Source organism: Schistocerca serialis, chromosome 8 (assembly GCF_023864345.2).
Source record: "Schistocerca serialis cubense isolate TAMUIC-IGC-003099 chromosome 8, iqSchSeri2.2, whole genome shotgun sequence".
NCBI classification, from domain to species: domain Eukaryota; kingdom Metazoa; phylum Arthropoda; class Insecta; order Orthoptera; family Acrididae; genus Schistocerca; species Schistocerca serialis.
The window spans coordinates 195,297,970-195,317,992 of NC_064645.1; positions in this window are offsets into that span (position 1 = coordinate 195,297,970).

The following is a 20,023-nucleotide window of genomic DNA, read 5'->3' on the forward strand; positions in this document are numbered from 1 at the left end:
TCTGTCAGCATTCGTGGCACCCACCTGAATGACACTTTTCGCATTTTCAGGTCGTCATGCAGGATTGTGAGCACAGAACCCACAGAAAGGCGATCTGTTCAACAGTCATTCAGCGATCCCCCAAAACAATTCTCTCCACTTTCTCGATCATGTCGTCAGACCGGCTTGTGCAAGCCCAAGGTTGTTTCGATTTGTTGTCACACGATGTTCTGCCTTCATTAAACTGTTGCACCCACGAATGCACTTTCGACACATCCATAACTCCATCACCACATGTCTCCTTCAACTGTTGATGAATTTCAATTGGTTTCACACCACGCAAATCTAGAAAACGAATGATTGCACGCTGTTCAAATAAGGAAAATGTCGCCATTTTAAGTATTTAAAACAGTTCTCATTCTCGCCGCTGGCAGTAATATTCCATCTGCTGTACGGTGCTGCCATCTCTGGGACGTATTGACAATGAACACGGCCTCATTATAAAACAATGCGCATGTTTCTATCTCTTTCCAGCCCGGAGAAAAAAAATTGGAGGCCTTAGAACTTGAATGCACCTCGTAGTACAGAGCCTAAGCGCCGTAATGATTCATGGTGTGAATATAAAGTTTTATGAACCCAGGGAAAAAATGTGCTGCTTCCAATTAGTATTCGTAATTGTATCGTACTTTTCTCCTAGAGTGCGAACATATTTTCAATTAGATGGTGAAACTCAAGGAATAGCGAGATGCACATATTGAGATGGCAGTAGTTTCGCGTACACAAGGTATAAAAGAGCAGTTCACTAGCGCAGTTGTCATTTGTACCTAGGTGACTCATGTGTCTCTGGAGTGATTATGGCCGCACTACGGGAATTGACAGACTTTGAAAGTAGACTCTATGCTTCAAGAGTGCTTCTATCGCATTTATAGTCACATGTTGTTGGACACTTTCTTTGAGTTGTCAAGGCTGTACGCCTGGGTGGTTAGGAAGGAGTTGAAGTTTGTGGTGCCTGAAGATGGGCGTAATACCGAAACGGTAACATGTTCTAATAAATGAGTCAATTGAACATCTCGTGTCTTTATTGTGATTGTACAGCACTGGTGGCCAATTATTTACGTAAAAATGATCGCAGGCCTCAGACGGGATTTTATGTCCTCTATATCAGACTTTGAACGCCGTATTCAGTTTTTGAAATCGTTACGGAATTAAGTATTCCCAAACTTACAGTATGGAATGTTCACCGACAGTTCAAAATTTCAGGCATTACTTCTCGCCACAAACAACGCAGTGGCGACGTCCTTCATTTAACGACCGTGTGCAGCGTCATTTGTTTAGAGTTTTCAGTGCTAACAGACAAACAACACTGCGAGAAATACCTGCAGAAATCAATGTGGGACATACTAAGAACCTATCTGTTAGGAGATTGAGGCGATATCTGGCGCCAATGGGCTATGCCAGTAGACAACCAACTTGATGCGTATGTTAACAACTTCTGGACTCGTGAACATATCAGATGGACCTTAGCCGGCTGGAAAATCGTTGCCTAGTCAGTTGAGTCCAGATTCCAGCTGATAAGAGCTGATGATAATGTTCGAGAGTGGCGCAACTCCCACGAAGTCATGGACCCAAGTTGTCAACGAGCCGCTGAGCAAGATGGTGTTAGCTCCATAATGGTTTGGACTATGTTTATGTGGATCATTCACTGGAAATGTTTATGTTCGGCTACATGGAGACCATTTGCAGCCATTCATGGACTTCATGTTCCCAAACAACGAAGAACCCTTGTTGATCTCTAAAAACCATGTCAGTGGACCACAATTATTCGCTGTTTGTTTGAAGAACATTCTGGAGAATTCGATCGAATGACTTGGCCACCCATATCGCCCGACATCAATCCCATCGAAAATTTAATGGGCGTAACCGAGAATTCAGTTAGTGCACAAAGCCCTTAACTGGATACATTTTAGCAACTACGGACGGCTATAAAGGCTACAAGGCTCTATATCTCTCCAGGGGACTTAGAACAACTTGGAAAGTTCAAGTCACGTCGAGTTCCAGGACTACTCCAGGCAAATGGAAGTCCAACGCGATAGTAAGTGAAATCCCGCGACTTTTGTCAACTCATTGTATGTTGGGGAAAGAAAGGTAAGGCCCTAGTGTTTCCATGTGAGTGTCTCTTTATGACGTGAAGACTATATTGTAGGGCCTTAAATATTTATTTATAAAGATATGTGGTGTATAACCAAACATATTCATCCATTACTTTTTGAGTTAGTAAATGAAACATTTGGAACAATAGAATAGGGCTATAAAATGCCGACATTAGCACATGATAGGATTGATAGAAGAGATAGAGAAGATCCAACGAAGACAGGTGTCTTCGTTACAGGATCATTTAGTAATCGCGAAAGCGTTACGGAGATGATAGATGAACTCCAGTGGAAGACTCTGCAGGAGAGACGCTCAGTAGCTCGGTACAGGCTTTTGTTAAAGTTCCGAGAACACACCTTCACCGAAGAGTCAAGCAGTATATTGCTCCCTCAGACCAGGAGGATAAAATCAAATAGATTAGAGCCCACACAGAGGCATACCGACTATCCTTCTTTCCACGAACAATACGAGACTGGAATAGAAGGGAGAACCGATAGAGGTACTTAAGGTACCCTCTGCCACACACCGTCAGGCGGCTTGCGGAGTATGAATGTAGATGTAGATGTAGGTATTCATGCATTTTTTGTTACGTAAAGTAACGCTTAGATACTGATTTAATTTCAGCAGTGTTCTAATGCGTATAGATATTAGGTTTAGTAAGAGAAGCTAGTTTGGTCTGAAAACAGTCTCCAAGCTTCTCGCGAGTTCAGGTATGTGTTTTCCTCAGATATGAGCTTTTGCTTTTCAGTTGTGTTTCTTTGTATCTTCGAGTCCCACGTGTTGCTTTGATTTAACACTTAGATATTTGTCCTGCAGATAGACGATATTATCCTAATCTGTATGAAATGTCGCCCTTACATATTGCGGGATTCGGCACGACAAAGTCAAATATGAAACAGAATTAATGATTGTAAAGCCAATTGGTTTTCGTGTGTGGCGACGATCGCAATTCCTTCGTAAAATATGTTAAATTAATATCCCTTACTACGAGCATTTAGAATCTGCAGGGAAAACGACAGTATAGACTCTAAGAAATAAACTAACGGATCTCCACCATGTGAGTTACGTTCATTAATACATTTTTTCTACAACAGTGGGCGTGTTTTGAGAACGTAGATGTTCAGGAAAATATCGAGGACAATAATGGCACAGCTAAGCTAACACTGTGTGTGGGCGTATTAATGTCGACTGCTAAACTAAGTCGTTAACGCACACCTTACGACGAAAACGAATACTAACCACAGATGAACTCGGCTAAGGGTCATCCGCAGCTGGTTTAGTGCCGGTTGATGATGGCATTATTCAAGTGTGGGATGCGACGACTCTTCGCGCACTTCACAGACTCTCACACTAAAGAATGCAGTCCTTCGAAGGGCAGGACACAGCGATCTGGTGGCGTGTCTTACTTCGTGTCGGCGGGGTGCCAATCCCTATCGTCGCTACAAACTCTCGGCGCGTTGTTATCACTGAACTGAATTATATGTTAGAAAACAGTAAGACTTGCCGACAAACACTAAGCAATTGCCTGTTGTGGACATTAACTGAGCGTGTGATGTTAATTACATGAACTCGTTCATTTATAGGTTTGACACTATGCGTAAATAAAGAGTACCAAATTATAAATGAAAAACAAAGGGCCCTCCTTTATGTAATATGTTGCAGACTTATGTTACTCTTGGTGTTGACGTAAAGAAGATTATTTTACTTCTACCTCAATAAAAATTTTCTTTCGGTATATCTTGTATAGGTCATACTCTACGTAGAAGTGAGTTCGTTATACATTTCTGGTAATTTGGCTACGCGGTGCTGTATCAACAAATTTTAGAAACAAATAATTCTGGGCTGATTACTACCCTCCACCTTCCCGACTACTGTTTACTTTCAAGACACCTGAACATTATGAGCTCTACCATAGCGATGATTTCGTCGGAACCAAATTCTTGGGTCCATCACACCTGGTCATCATCTACCGAAATCTTCTCTCTCTCTGCTATGACATAGCCCCTGATAAATTGTTCGGTTCAAATCTGTGAAACAAAAACATAATTTTTTCATCCACCGTAACATGGTACTGGCGTTATAATGCAATATCTACGAGAAGAACTGATAAACCTTGTGTAAATCACAGTTACATCGAAAATTATAGTTTTCTTACAGCTGCTCTGAAAATACACGTATTACTTCAAATTTTCTCAGAAGAAAAAATTATTACATCTATAAAATGAACTTGTGAAGACCTTGTCGCAGTTTTCATGATTTGAAGCCATTCAGGTTAATGAAAGGCAACCGACATTTTTTACCAAACGGTAAACCACGTATAATAATGGTCTCATAAAACATGTATCATAGTAAGAGCATGATGTTGATTTGGATTACTCACAGTAGCATGTCTATTATAGATGATGACGTAACTTTATATCTAATGTTTAGGCAAAGATGTAGCTACTTTCATGCGCAATGTTGTATCAAAGAAACCCAATTGAGTACTACAGTCAAATCGCTTCTCGAATATCGTTAACAATAATGTCACAGCCATTCAAATACGCAATATAAACTGAGGTGTCGGAACTTATGGGATAGAGATATGCACACGTACAGATGGGTCAGATAGATAAGATATAAACGGGAAGTACACCGACGCAGCTCTGATTTGTACTCAGGTGACCATGTGAAAGTTGTCCGACGTACTTATGGCCACGCGACGGGTATTAATAGTCTTTGAACGTATAATTGTTGTTGGAGCTAGGCGCGTGGAACATTCCATTTCGGAAATAATTGAGAATTCAGTATTCGGGAATCTGCAGTGTTGAGGGTGTGCCGACAATACCAAACTTCCGGCAATCACGTAACAAGCGATAGCAGTGGCGTTTGCGTAGTGCTGTCAGTGCTAACAAACAAGCAACAATTACTGAAATTACCGCAGTACTCAATGTGGAACGTATGACGAACGTATCCTTCAGGACAGGGCGGGGAAATTTGGCTTTAATGGGCGATGGCAGCAGTCGACCGATGCAGATCCCTTTGCTAACAGGACGTCAGCGCCTGCAGTGCCTCGTCTGGGCTTGTGACCATATCAGTTGGACTGAAAACCGTGATCCGTGAGTTGATTCCCGATTTCACTTACTTAGAGCTGACGGTAGGATTCGAGTGGGTCGCATATTTGACAAAGCCAGGAACCCAAGAAGTCAACTAGGCACAGTGCAGGCTGGCAGTGGCTGTATAATGGTGTGGAATTCCCTGGGTCCTCTGGTCCCATTGAACCGATCATTGACTCTAATTGTTTATGTTCGGCTACTGGGAGACGATTTGAAGCCAAACAAAGATGAAATTCTTAAGTGCGACAATGTCACCGGGCAATAATCGTTAGAGCCTGGTTTGAAAAACATTATGGACAATTCGAGCGAACCATTTAGCCGTCCAAATCGCCCAACATGAATGCCATCGAATATTTTTGGATCATAATCCAAGGGTCAATTTTTGAACAAAATCCTGCACCGGCAGTAGTTTCGCTGTAATGGACGGCAATAGTGGCTCAATATTTCTGCAGGGGACTTCCAACAACTATTGTGCTCGAGACAGCTCTGGTGATGGAGCAGGCCGAGGAAATAATGTCGACACTCTGTAGACCTTGTTGGGTTACAGCAGCCCCTTCGTGGGCGAGCGTTATCCTATCGTAGAACACCCCCTGTAATACTGGTTATGAATGGCAGCACAACACTCGAATCACCAGACGTACATATCTACAGTCAGGGTGCTTCTGCTCTCTTGAAAAACCGCACCCTAGACGCCAACTCCAGTTGTGTAGGCCTAGTGTGTATAGCATGCAGACAGATGGGTTGCAGGCCCTCATCTTGCCTCCTCCCACCCAACACTTACACACCACTGGCACCGAGACAGATCCAGCTTACATCAGAGTACACGACAGACCTCCACCTTGCCCTCCAAAGAACTTGTACTTGATGCCAATGAAGTCTCGAATGGCGGTTAGGTTTTGGGGTCAGTCGAATGCACGCCACAGGGCGTTTGACCGGAGGCTGTCTTGAAATAACCGATTTGTAGCACTTCTTTGTGTTACTGTGGTGTCAACATCTCTCGAAATTACTGCTGCAGATCCAGTACGATGCGCCAGAACTATATGCCTAACACGATTGTCTTCCCTATTGGTAGTACCACGTGTCTGTCTGGACCAGGTCCTCTTGCGACCGTACATTCTCGTTACCATGGCTGCCAGCGATTATGTACAGTGGCTACTTTACTGCCAAGTCTTCCTGAAGTGTCCCAGAAGGAACATCACTTTCTCGTAGCCTCATTATATGATGTTGTTTAGAGTTAGTGAGGTGTTGTTAATGGCATCTTTGTCGCCTCAAAGGCATTCTTGACTATAGTCCGATCTCTAGGGTAACTAAAGCTCACGGCCTTTATAGCGTGTACTTAAAGGTAACCTGATTTTCAACGTCATAGTGGCGTTACTAACGCAATTCTTATGCGGCTGCCGTGAAATCTGAATATACATCATCTTTCAGATGTAAAACGACTACCAACTTTTGTTTATGTCTCTCAACTTGTTCTCGATGTTGCAATCTTTTCTCTTCAATGTATGTATTTCATTTTTAAAATAATTGAAAAGCCACGATCGCTTCAATCGTTTATTAGATGGCAGGTTACAGCACTCTGAAGGTGCCATCATCAGACCTGTGAAGGTATTACATAATAGGTTTGAGGGAGAGCTTACATGAGGTAACTATATACCTTACAACAATTACAGAACCACATACATGAAACGTGGATTAACATTTATAAAACCATATGGACATCATGGCATATCAGGCAGAGCATTTGATAAAATCATTGTCACAAAAAATAAAAATATAAAAAACTCCTCTCATGGTCGTTCTTTCCATAAAATATAAAACTGAAGTCACCAGATGAAACTGCCACTGCTCGCCTAACAGCGGTCGGCATTATCACTGCCCTATTCCGCGCAGGCTTACCTGCTGTGATTCTGGCGCACGAACGTCTCTTTTTTATGGTCCCCAAAATATGGGAATGGCATGCGGAGAGATCGGGACTTTGTTGAAATTTTGTAAGGTCTTCCCAGCGAAACTTCTGCAGCGTACTCGAAACAGCTTTGGCAAAATGAAGGCACTGCACTTCTTGTCTTATTGTGGGATAAATGAATTATCAGTTATGGCGATTACTTTGGACGTAATAAATAGTTAATTTACTTTTCTCCATGCGGCTTGTCCCTTGTAATAATGAATTAATGAATTAATTTCAAATAGTAATAATATCATGCATACTAATCACAGAAAGTATCTGACACCAAAGACACTATTTTACACTGTGAAGCAGGCGAATAATATACATCAACACAGACATTAGTAATTTGAAGTATGCTGCTTCCTTCTCATGAATTTTGATCAGTAAAGTGGCATTCGATAATTTTTATTTGTGCCGAATAGATATGGTAGACTTCCGCAGCTTTATTTTTCCATGAATATAATAGATTGCCATAGTTATACCTTTCTTCTTCATTAATTCATCGATCTCTGAAACGAATCGTGTGCGTTCGACAATATATATGTACAAACAGTGAAACGGAAACACTATACAGTGCCATGCAGAGTAAGTAATAAAGTATTATCCTGCTACTGTACAGATATTCCTACAGGCGACGAATAAGACCGAACCTCATACGTTTATTGTTAATCTTTAGTTCAAGTAATCACTTTCCTTGAAAGAAATTAGTTCGGCCGATGACTTTCAACAAGTCAGTTGTACCAGCTTCACAACCAAATAGGCACCATATCCGAATATGTAATTTTGATATTTTGAAGTATCATGTTATAATGAGAAGGTTGGATCTTACGCGATTCACTCTACACCCCAAAATCGAAATTGGCCTAATTATTGTTAAATATAAACTAATAAACTATACGAATAAAAGGCAGTAGAATCTCCTAATACAGCATTTGCAAAATCTGTTTGTAAATAAACTGTTTAAAAAATGCATTCTCCATAATTAATTAATACCTGTTGCAAATCTGCAGAACAGAGACTGTAGGTTGTCTTATCATCTTTAACACCCTCCCCTACGTTTAAAATGTGTTACCAATGCGGTGAAGCGAGTGGCGAGCCGAATTCGTTCGCACAACTGGGTGCTTTCTATTCTTTTAAAATTCTCCCGTCGGTTAAAACTTGTTGACAAAGCGTTGCCGGTAGGAATTCATTCGTACAATAGAGTGCTTTTGCATTTCCATGACGTCACTTGCACTACCACGAACCTCTGTCGTCCACCTGCTGTTTCCCAAACCACAATCGTTTCAAGACAAAAATAAACATGGAACGCTTGCTGTTAAGTTCTTTTGTCGGCGCGTCACACAGTGAGAACGTATTGGAAAGGAAAACCGAAAGAAAAAAGCGGTGGTTCGAGAAAGAGCAAGAGTAAAGAGAAGTGAGGTGACGTGAATGGACGTTCGTGCGGGTCGAAGATACATGTTGCAACAGGATTCGAAATCAATGTGGCACCGTATTTTTTGATTCCGTTCAAATGTCATGTAGACAATATTTCTACTGTAGACACACCAAGTATAAAAATTACTGGAAATTGTTGAAGAAGGTTTTCAGACAAGCTAAACCAATGTGTTGTAGCAACTGTGTTGGCAGCTCACAGAACGAACTTGTATCATTATATTAAGACTTTACTAACATGAACGTATGGATTCAGCTAAACAATGATATATTTCCATTCTAATTTCTGAAGCCGTGGCTGCTCTAACACTCAACTGAAGTGATTTGAACTTATTTTCACACCTCCCTTGTGTTCAGGTGATCCTTTACGGATAAAAAATAACAATAACAGTTTTCATAAGATTTTATTAATATGATTAATAGATTTACAGTTTCACAAGTTGCTACATGGTTTTGATTCGAACAGTGATTCAGAATGAGTAGATTAAATTATACTAGTTCCGTCTATAAGCACAAACTTATAAGGTCCTCAGACTAACGGTTTCGGTCAGCAATGACCATCCTCAAGTCCGTTTTAAAAATATGCTCTAATAAAATCTAGCCTCAATGGCATCGTCAAAACATATACAAAAAATCGGCACACCATGGTCACACACAAATTACTTCTGTATAGAGACTCCTGGTCTGTCACATTATACTACTCACAAAACAAAAACGACTGACTCAGCGTATAGAAGAGTCAAAACAGTGAAATTAACTGTAACGTTATGGGCGCTTTGGATATTCCATTGCTAAATGCAGACCAGAGAGGGGATATGTGTAAAGAGTGAGTTGAAGGCCTGTAGGGAGTGAAGGGCTTGCCTGATGACGTGTGAGAAGAAGAAACAGGAGTTGTTAAGGAAGACATAGGGGATCCTGTATTAGCAATCAGAATTTAAAAGAGCTTTGAAGTCTGAAAATCAAATAAGGTAAAAAGGACGGATAACATCACATAGGAATTTCTAATATCGTTGGAAGAGGTAATAACAAAACGATCATTCACGTTGGGGTGTAGAAGAATGAGACTGACAATATACCATCGGACTTCCAAAAAAAACATATCATCCACTCAATTCCGAAGACGGCAAGAGCTGCCAAATGTGAGAATTATCGCACAATCAGCTTAGAAGCTCATGCATTCAACGTGCTGGCAAGAATAATATACATCAGAACTGGAAAGAAAATTGAGAATCCCAGAATAGACTTTCACTCTGCAGCGGAGTGTGCGCTGATATGAAACTTCCTGGCAGATTAAAACTGTGTGCCCGACCGAGACTCGAACTCGGGACCTTTGCCTTTCGCGGGCTAGTGCTCTACAAACTGAGCTACCGAAGACGACTCACGCCCGATACTCACAGCTTTACTTCTGCCAGTACCTCGTCTCCTACCTTCCAAAGCTATGAATGTTTCTTCTGTAGTAAAACCGTCTGTTAATGTTCACGAACGTGATAATTTCATTTTCCTTTTTTAACAGCACAGCTGTTTTACTCTTTGTGTGGTTTTATCTGATTGCCGAACGACATAGTGATTAAAGATGCTACAAGAAGCAGTGTACTTTACTGTGTACTGAACTCCACAGCTTATATGTTAAGGAGTTTCTTGATCTGTCGTCTATACTTGAATTGATGGCATCCGGAGCCTGCTAACAGTGTGCTCTATTTTGCTTTCGTTATGAATGTAACACAGTGTGTCACCCCTCTCTTGGTGACATCATTGTAAATTTAACTCTGTAATTTTTTGGGAAGGCGACTAATTTAAAGAAGAACGACAAATGTACTCGTTTTTCGGGCTACAAATCATTATTGTCCAGTCTACTTCCTGGGACCAAAAGATAACGTACAAAACATTTACCGACTACACAATATTGACCAATCATGCTCAAGACTCCCACAAACACTGACGTAACTACTGTAATTGTTCCATTATTTTGCTTTAACACTCGCGTCTATTCTGCAGTCTTCTCATCCTACCTCAACTGTTGATTTTATCAATACTTCAGAAGCCCTACCGCACAAGCTACGCCCAGCTCTGTCTTGTCACTACTACCGTGCAGTTCACAATGATGTTGCACCCCTCAGCCATTTGCCTTTAACCACGTTCTGCAGTGTGGTCATGCCGACTGCATACAGGGACTGACACAAATAAAACATGTGCCATTCACGAGATCTTAAGGGGAGCGAAGTCCTTTTATGAAAAATGCTTTTTTTGTGATTCTCTTATAATCAGACAGCTACATCGTTGGTTCAAATGGCTCTGAGCACTATGCGACTTAACTTCTGAGGTCATCAGACGCCTAGAACTTAGAACTAATTAAACCTAACTAACCTAAGGACATCACACACATCCATGCCCGAGGCAGGATTCGAACCTGCGACCGTAGCGGTCACTCGGCTCCAGACTGTAGCGCCTAGAACCGCACGTCCACTCCGGCCGCCAGCTACATCGAATTAACACTCAGTGGAAGAGCGTATTCAGATATTAATCTGAATATAAATAATTTTAATCATCTCTGTGCGACGACTTCTGAGGTGTCGGAGGATATGGTTATCTTAGAAAAACTGAAACTGAACTTTGCAGGCGCGTAGTTGGCTGATGAGTCAATATTATTTTGCCTCCTTTAAATGATGCGAGGCGGTAAGTGCACTGTTACTCAACTGAGGCTTTCAACTCGTTGTATATTGAAGGGTGTAGTTCAAGTTATAGATCACGATGCTTTGACGACTTTTTCGTGCCGCGAGGACAAGATACGATGTTTAGATCGTTTAACATTTTCAGCGAACAACGGTTGACCGTTCATCTACACCTTAGTGATTAATAAACAGTGAAGATTATGGTTTTCCAAATGACCAGAGCTGTATCCACAGAGCTAGAGGATGCAGTTGGAGGAATGGTCAGTACTGAGGACTATATTAGAAAGGACGATTGTGTGGTGTCGTCCAACCGTCACAGTGCAATAGCAAAACCGGCAACTCATATCGATATCACAGAAGTTAGCGATTTCGGAAAGAACGATATTCTGCTTGCGGAGACGGTGATTGACTTACTGTGAGGAATTAGTTTTTCATTTTTTACTCAGTAACATTTCTACGATAGAACGATAATCTTTTCGGCCTTCAAAACTCATCTTCCAGACGTTACGCGTGGAATTTGATGAACAAGTGTTCATGGCATGTCAAGTTAGCGATGTCTCACTGTGCTCCGCATCAACCAATGGCAGGAGCTAACGGAGCACACATTCGCTCCCAAACCTACAACGACACTCCACGGAAGCCGATATGGAGCCGAGTAGGGGGAAGGCTCTATCCAGTTACTAGCCTCCCATCAAGCAGACAACATCGAGTAGTTATACAAAAGAGTGACTCAAGTCGTAGAATGTGCTATCATCGTAAACCTTGTGAGCTTTGTACGTCAGGAAAATGTGTTTTGCATTTGTGTTCATTATGTGGGGCTATAATGTTCAAAGACAGTCGAAAATGTTTGGCCCATTTCTGTAGCTATGGACAATACAAATTTAGGTAAAGCAATTTATATTTCTTATCTGAAAGTGTACTAATATTTCACATATTTTAGTTTCGATCAATCACCTCCCAGAATAATCAAAGAACTCACGGTTATGACCGGACGACAGTCGTATAGACAGTTTATAATACATCAGAAGCAAAAAAGTTAGAAATGTGAATATGGACACCAAAATGCATACCTCAGTCTGCTACGAGCACTCCCTCGTCATCGATACTGCAGAAGTAAAATTGTGAGGACTGAACGTGAATCGTGCGTGGGTAGGTCGGTTGGTAGAGCACTTGTCCGCAAACGGCAAAGTTTTCGACTTCGAGTCTCGGTCTGGCACACAACACAGTTTTGATATGTCCCCCCCCCCCCTCCCTCCACACTGCGCTCCACCGGCCGTCCGCGCCGGGGTACGACTCGGGACCCGGCGGACATAAATACCACGGACACAGCACAGACACAACATTCCATCAGCACCACCTGATGATGGCGGAACGGTAATTCGCCGAAATATCTTGAAACATCGACGATCGTATCCGGCTGGACACCCGAGAACATTGGATACTGCACATTCACCGGGAAAGCCTCAGACCACATATTGAATGAAGTCCATATTTACCTCCATCCTACAATAACTTCAATGGTGAAAGGACTAAATAATAATAATAATGACACAGATATGAGAAATTAGCTCATGGTTTGTATTCAGGAATAATAAATTGTTTAGAAAAAGAGACTGCATAAATGTAGAATGAGTTTATTTTTACTCAGCAGCTATTGATCAACTAAGCAGTATTTTATATCAGCACAGATATATTATACAGATAACGATGCATTGCATAAATGCAGAGTGACATAATTTTGAAGATTCAAGCTACTGATCAACCATACAATATTACATTAACAGGTATACATTATACCACTAACGATTCTCTTTCGGTAACAAATTGCTTAAATGAAGAATCATTTTATTTATGTAACAGGTACTCAGCAGCTGTACGATGTTTACAGCAGCAGAGATAGGTTACACTAAGATAATTTTAACTACTTACAATATTTAGAAAGTATAGGTCCTGTAGCAGCAGGTCAAGAACCACACACAAACACCCAAAATATATACAACGTGTTTTACAAGCACACATAGCACGCACGATACGCATAATAATACACATTTAAAAACCTCCGATGCGACGTAGATGACAGTGAGACAACAATTTAATATAAGACACATGGGACTCCAATTTCGGTAAATATCCCAATGCGGACGAAAAATGTTGAACATGTGACGTCACCATGTGACGTACCCTGATACATGTGCAGCAGTTCGGCCTATCAGTCTGTCTCTCCTGATCATCCCATCTCCAATCATGTAATCAAGTCGGTTTGTCTTCGAAACTACGTGAGCGATTTGAGTGCGTAGGTTTAAGGATTCGAGTCTTGCATCAGGCAGGCAGCATTTTCGTCATTACCTTAGGCACTTGAGTGTTTAGGTTGAGATAAAATTTATTATTTCATTGACCCATATTATGCTCTCCGCTGGTTTAGTTCATGGTAGAGTATAACAAAAACTTACAATACCGCCTCTCAAGTAAGTGAGCATAAGCTTCTGAATTGTGTCGTTACCAGTAAACGACCTACGTTTTCTTTACTAAATAATGTCTGTAAACAAAAACGATGCGATGGAAGGAAAGAAACACAAAACATAAACAGCTTTGGCTGGATTACAATGGGGACAATAATTTCATAAAATGTACTTTTTGAACAGGTCTCATTTACAAGTGTGGTTCGAAAATTGCACCGTTTGCTTGAATGGAAGTGGTGTGTAGCACTGAGGGTATTATCGTCAAGCCAAACCATTGCAAATGCAGCAAGGTGAGTTAACTGATGTCACATTTTCAACATTTCTCATACACTTATGAGCTATTTCCTGACATTTTCGACACTATGTGTCTCATACTAAGTTACTTGTCCTGGCATCATATAGATCGCTTAGAGGTTTTTGTACGTTGATAGGAATGACCTTATATACAATTCACCTGCATACGCACATACATACACAAGACTATGGCAAACGTTTCATCCATCTATTCCGCACACAAGCACACACTCTCACGCAATCACTCAAGGAAATAGTGTGAGAACTGGAGGGATCCGATCCCATCTAGACAGATGAAGCGTTTGTCGTCATGATGTGGCAGACTGCCTTCAGTTGCAGTGACTGAAGACTACTTGCTGCACTTTATGACGATATAGAAAATAGACACCCCTCACAGTCTTCGATCGTGAGTGCTGGTGAGGCCGCACGATGAAAACCCTGTCCATCTCTAGGTGACACTCGCATCTACATGGAATTCATACACCTACAAATTCCACAATCGGAGAGTAATTCGTCTCGTATTTCATCAGGACGATAACCTTCTTGTTCTGAGATGTTATGTGGTAGGGATTGTGGAGCAAAAATCCGGACGCGTCGAATTCCACGGGACTGCACCTTTGAATCGCAGCCTTTCAACCGGTAGATGAAACTGTCTGTATCTACATGAAGTTACTTCTCAACGGCAAAATTTGGTTTCGTAATCTTATAATGGAATCGCTAAATGTGGAATCTGGAGACTTCAAATTCACACATACTGATATATAGACAAGCTTCCTGAACTCCACTTAAACATTAGCCATCTCCACAGCGATCAGTCCTTCTTGAAGACTTTGGCCCGTATCAAATTCGGCCTGGTGACGTAATCTCTCACAATGTAACACCCACCCCAACGATAAATTACATGATTATCATGATGGTTTTCAACACTCTACGTGATTTTGCTGGGAACTGAATCACTAACTTACAAAACCTTTTTCAATGTTATACATTGGAAGAGCCCTCTGTTCGCTGCTTAAAACAATACATTCTTTCAACCAGGGACTATGCTTGAAAAAGAGCCGTGGGTGATTCTAAGAAGTAGCTTCCCCAACATGAAACACTGCTGGAAGTTCCTGTAGTGTAAAATATTTCCAAGTGTTGTCATCAGCTGGGGACAAACCATTTCGCGCCACTACCCACTCAGAACCCAGTTCAAAACGTTCAAATGTGTGTGTGTTCCTAAGGGACCAAACTACTGAGGTCATCAGTCCCTAGACACTAATTAAACGAACTTAAACTAACTTACTCTATTAACAAAACACACACACACACCCATGCCCGAGGGAGGACTCGAACCTCCGGCGGGAGGGGCCAACTAGTCGGTGACATGACGCCTCAATCTGCACGGCCACTTCGAGCGGCCAGGACACAGCGTCATGTCACTGTGTGCATCCTGCCTCTGGGACATATCCCCTACCAGCGTCAGCAGCCACATTGAGGATCTTATCCTCCGGTCCGACGCTTTTACTTTTGGACAGCCATCTGAACCCGCCAAACAACACAGTTAGTTGCATGGCCTGTCCGTAGAGATTATTTACATCCAAGTAATGTGTGTAACTCAAATAATAAGACGGCCTGTACTTCTCCTCACTCAGTCGCGGATTAATCGCTTTGGCGAATGTGTGGACTCACTAACAAGGCCCTGCCGAATGCTGCGATCGAAAAAAAAGCGACGTATCAAAGTCGGCCAACAGTTCGAGGTTGATACGCGTCATTTCTAACATTGTGTATCACGAACGCCCCGACGTGGTGTAATGGAGGGCCGAATCCAGAGTATATGTGCCCAGGCATACTCTCCAGAATTTCTCAAAATCATCTGAGAGCAAGTACACGTCTATCTGCATGTACAGTTTAGCATAACAACCTAAATCCGAAATTCTGAACTCCTGCGATACATTTATCTTGTGCCTAAACCTTTCATCCGTTATGGCAGTGCCTGTGAGTTTGCTGTTGAATGCGGTTACATCAGTTAACGTGGTTTCATGGAGTCTCTCCATCGACTCCAGGTATTTGTCTGTGATAACCCCCTTCTTCGTTACAAGCTGAAACTATGCGTCTTCGAGAAATGCAATCGAGTGATATGCGCATCCTTCTGACTCACTGCCTCAGCAAGTTTCTGAAGAGTTGCCTGCCTAATTCAGAAAGCGGAGCGATATTCTTGGGTCTCATACGCTTGGAGAAAAATTATTTTTCTGCACTTTAAAGATTGATAGTCACCATATCATTCTCCAACCCTAAAGCGCGCGAGTGCTAAGAAAAGAAAGCTTGCATCATTGTTATCGGTGTTCTATTCACAGAAGACACATTTCTAGCGGTGGAAGCAGTGCTATTGTAGGAAATCACTGTCATAAACCCAAAGACGTTGTGCAGTGCACGCAAATTCAATCAGCTCCCCTTCCAATAAATAGTTAATTAAGAACATTCGGTTACTTTTCTAAAGATAACAGTTTCAAATCTCAAAATCACCTTCTGATTTACGAGAAGTAACTAATTTCCGATCAACTATATACAGAAATGTGCCCATGTCACTCTCGAACTCCTGAGGCATTTCGTCTACACGATCACCCTTACCCCACCAGATAGCCACAGCAAAACACTCCGATGTCCTCTTGCACGGTGAGTCTTTAATTATATCACGTGACACCACCTTACTCAAATGAATAGCTATATGCCTAACCATCATACTTTTACAGAAACATTTCATGTATATGCATTAAATTATACTGTTCACACGCATGCAAAAGTGGTTTAATTTTTTTACATACTGTCCTACAATTAACTTTCTAACTTTGTTTTCATCGTAGAACAAATGGGAACAGCCCTTCCTAGACAGACATGCTCTTTTATTCAATTCAACCATTTCCGCGCTAAGTTTACCAAATGTTTTCTTATAATTATTAATATACAAATTTATCATTAAATAAACACTGACCAATGAATGTTAGTGTCAAATAACCGTGCAGAGATCTATCCATGCAGAGGGTAACTGTTTAGTGAGTTTGAGAGGAATTTTGTTCTGGGCACACACTAATCTTAGCTGAAGAATTTTGTTCGTAATCATTCGGGAATTCTATTATTTTTGTGCTAATTATTCATTTATGGGAGGTTTTTATGCACAAACAGTTGTCATGTGGGCAACGTGTTTATATGTATCGTTATAGTAATGAGATGATTTTGCTGTCAACAAGTGATAATAACTTATTCTATAAAAATTATACAATCGTGGTGCTCTTCCTCCAGGGACTGCCTATTACTTGCGATTTTTAATATTTTAATTTCTCTATGAATCGGTATTTTGGCTTCAAATACAGCGAGAGTTCCACTCTAACGAAGGTTAACACTTTAGAGCCCATTTCCTGGTCTTTTTTCTTGTTTTGGTTCGTAAGCGAATAAAGCAAATACCCTCCAGTAGAATTTTTTTTTTTCACATGATTGAAGATGAAGAAGCTTTCATAGCTTTTAAGGTACGCTTTTTAGAGCCAAAGTTTACCAAATACTTTGCTCTGAATGATCGTTCCTGTCGTATTCATGAATCTTGACCAGTCTTCCTGGGATACAATGCTTATCGCCCAATCTTAGCCCCATAGAAAATAACTGGTAACAGTTATACAAGCGTGTGGAACGCAGCACACGGCCGTGGTGGCCGTGCGGTTCTAGGCGCTTCAGTCCGGAACCGCGGGACTGCTACGGTCACAGGTTCGAATCCTGCCTCGGGCATAGTTGTGTGTGATGTCCTTAGGTTAGTTAGGTTTAAGTAGTTCTAAGTTCTAGGGCACTGATGACCTAAGATGTTAAGTCCCATAGTGCTCAGAGCCATTTGAACGCAGCACGCTACATTGCTCTAATTTGGTATTTCCGCGGTATCTAATCGTCTGTGAGTGGCTTGGGTATGGTATATCTCATGAATTTTGAAGTCTGTATAACTCGTCGAAATAAAGCTATCTTCGAAAGTAAAGGTAAGTTACCACAACCACTACGGCGCTGTGAATTGTGTTCCTGGCTGTTGGCAGCGCGCTATTCATGCTTCCTGTACTTCACAGTGACACTTTCATTGTTTCTCGGCGAGGTTCGATTGTCCTATACAGACGCTCTAAGCTACTGTTTTAACATACTGGTGTATTCTTTAAAATGGTTCAAAATGGTTCAAATGGCTCTGAGCACTATGGGACTTAACTTCTGAGGTCATCAGTCCCCTAGAACTTAGAACTACTTAAACCTAACTAACCTAAGGACATCACACACATCCATGCCCGAGGCAAGATTCGAACCTGCGACCGTAGCGGTCACGCAGTTCCAAACTGGAGCGCTTAGAACCGCACGGCCATACCGGCCGGCGTTTAAAACTAAGAGAATGGCATAAAATGATCTTACACTAAATCATCCACAAAATGTGATATATCATCTTTTCAGAAATCTCTCTCTTTGAAGGGTCACACAAAATTTTATTTACAGTTTTTCGTTGAGCCTAGCTGACAGTTGACAGGTAGAGTTCCACTTTACCAAAAACTATGGTTAGGTAGCTTTAGTAACTTCATAAATGACTTAGTAAATCGTAGGATCACCTGTTTATTGGTAGTGATTGTAGGCAATGAAACATAAGTGAATGTGTAAGAGAGAAGAAACTGGGAACCAACGACTACTCTATGTAGTTTTGAGTGTTTGGTAGTTCATATTGCACATAATTAGAACCGCATACCATTTAGTGTAAGTCCACTGTGTATTTTATAGCCTAACTGAATATAAATTTCATTTCATATGTAAGAGAATATCAACTTATTTTGATGCAAGACTAGTTTACATTCACAAATACATGCGTTACACACACACACACACACACACACACACACACACACACACACATATATATATATATATATATATATATATATATATATATATATATATATATATATATATATATATGTGTGTGTGTGTGTGGAAGTTGAATATGAATAACAGAACCGTCGTTTACATAATTTCGATGACGTATTAAAGCGATGTCCGATACACTGGGTGATCAAAGAGTCAGTATAAATTTGAAAACTGAATAAATCACGGAATAATGTAGATAGAGAGGTACAAATTGACACACATGCTTGGAATGACATGGGGTTTTATTAGAAACAAAAAAATACAAAAGTTAAAAAAATTTCCGACATATGGCGCTTCATCTGATAAGAATAGCAGTAAGTGGCGTAACAAAGTTAGACAAAGCGAAGATGATGTTCTTTACAGGAGATGCTCAATATGTCTACCATCACTCCTCAACATTAGCTGTAGTCGAGGAATAATGTTGAGAACAGCATTATAAAGCATGTACGGAGTTATGGTGAGGCATTGGCGTCGGATTTTGTCTTTCAGCATCCCTAGAGATGTCGGTCGATCACGATACACTTGCGACTTCAGGTAACCCCAAAGCCAATAATCGCACGGACTGAGGTCTGGGGACCTGGGAGGCCAAGCACGACGAAAGTGGCGGCTGAGCACACGATCATCACCAAAAGACGCGCAAAAGAGATCTTTCACGCGTCTAGCAACATGGGGTGGTTCCAATAAAACCCCATGTGATTCCAAGCATGTGTGTCAATTTTTACCTCTCTATCTACATTATTCCGCAGTTTATTAAGTTTTCAAATTTGTACTGACTTTTTGATCACCCAGTATTTTCCTTTTACACTTCCTTTTTCTTTAATTTTAACTTTTAGTTTAGGATATTTCGTTTTGTAGGGCTAAGTGATAAATACGTTTATTCTTACTGGAACATCGCACTTTTTCACGTTACAAATCAATAATTTTTGAACAAAACTTTAACTAAGCATCAAAAATTGCAATTTTGATATAAAAACAGTTTCCTTTTAACTAACAGGCAGGAGGGTTACTATTCAGAACAAAAATGTTTTGTGGGTTACCCAGTCATTTATACATCCACACTCATGTTCTAGACGGTTCACCATTTACAGT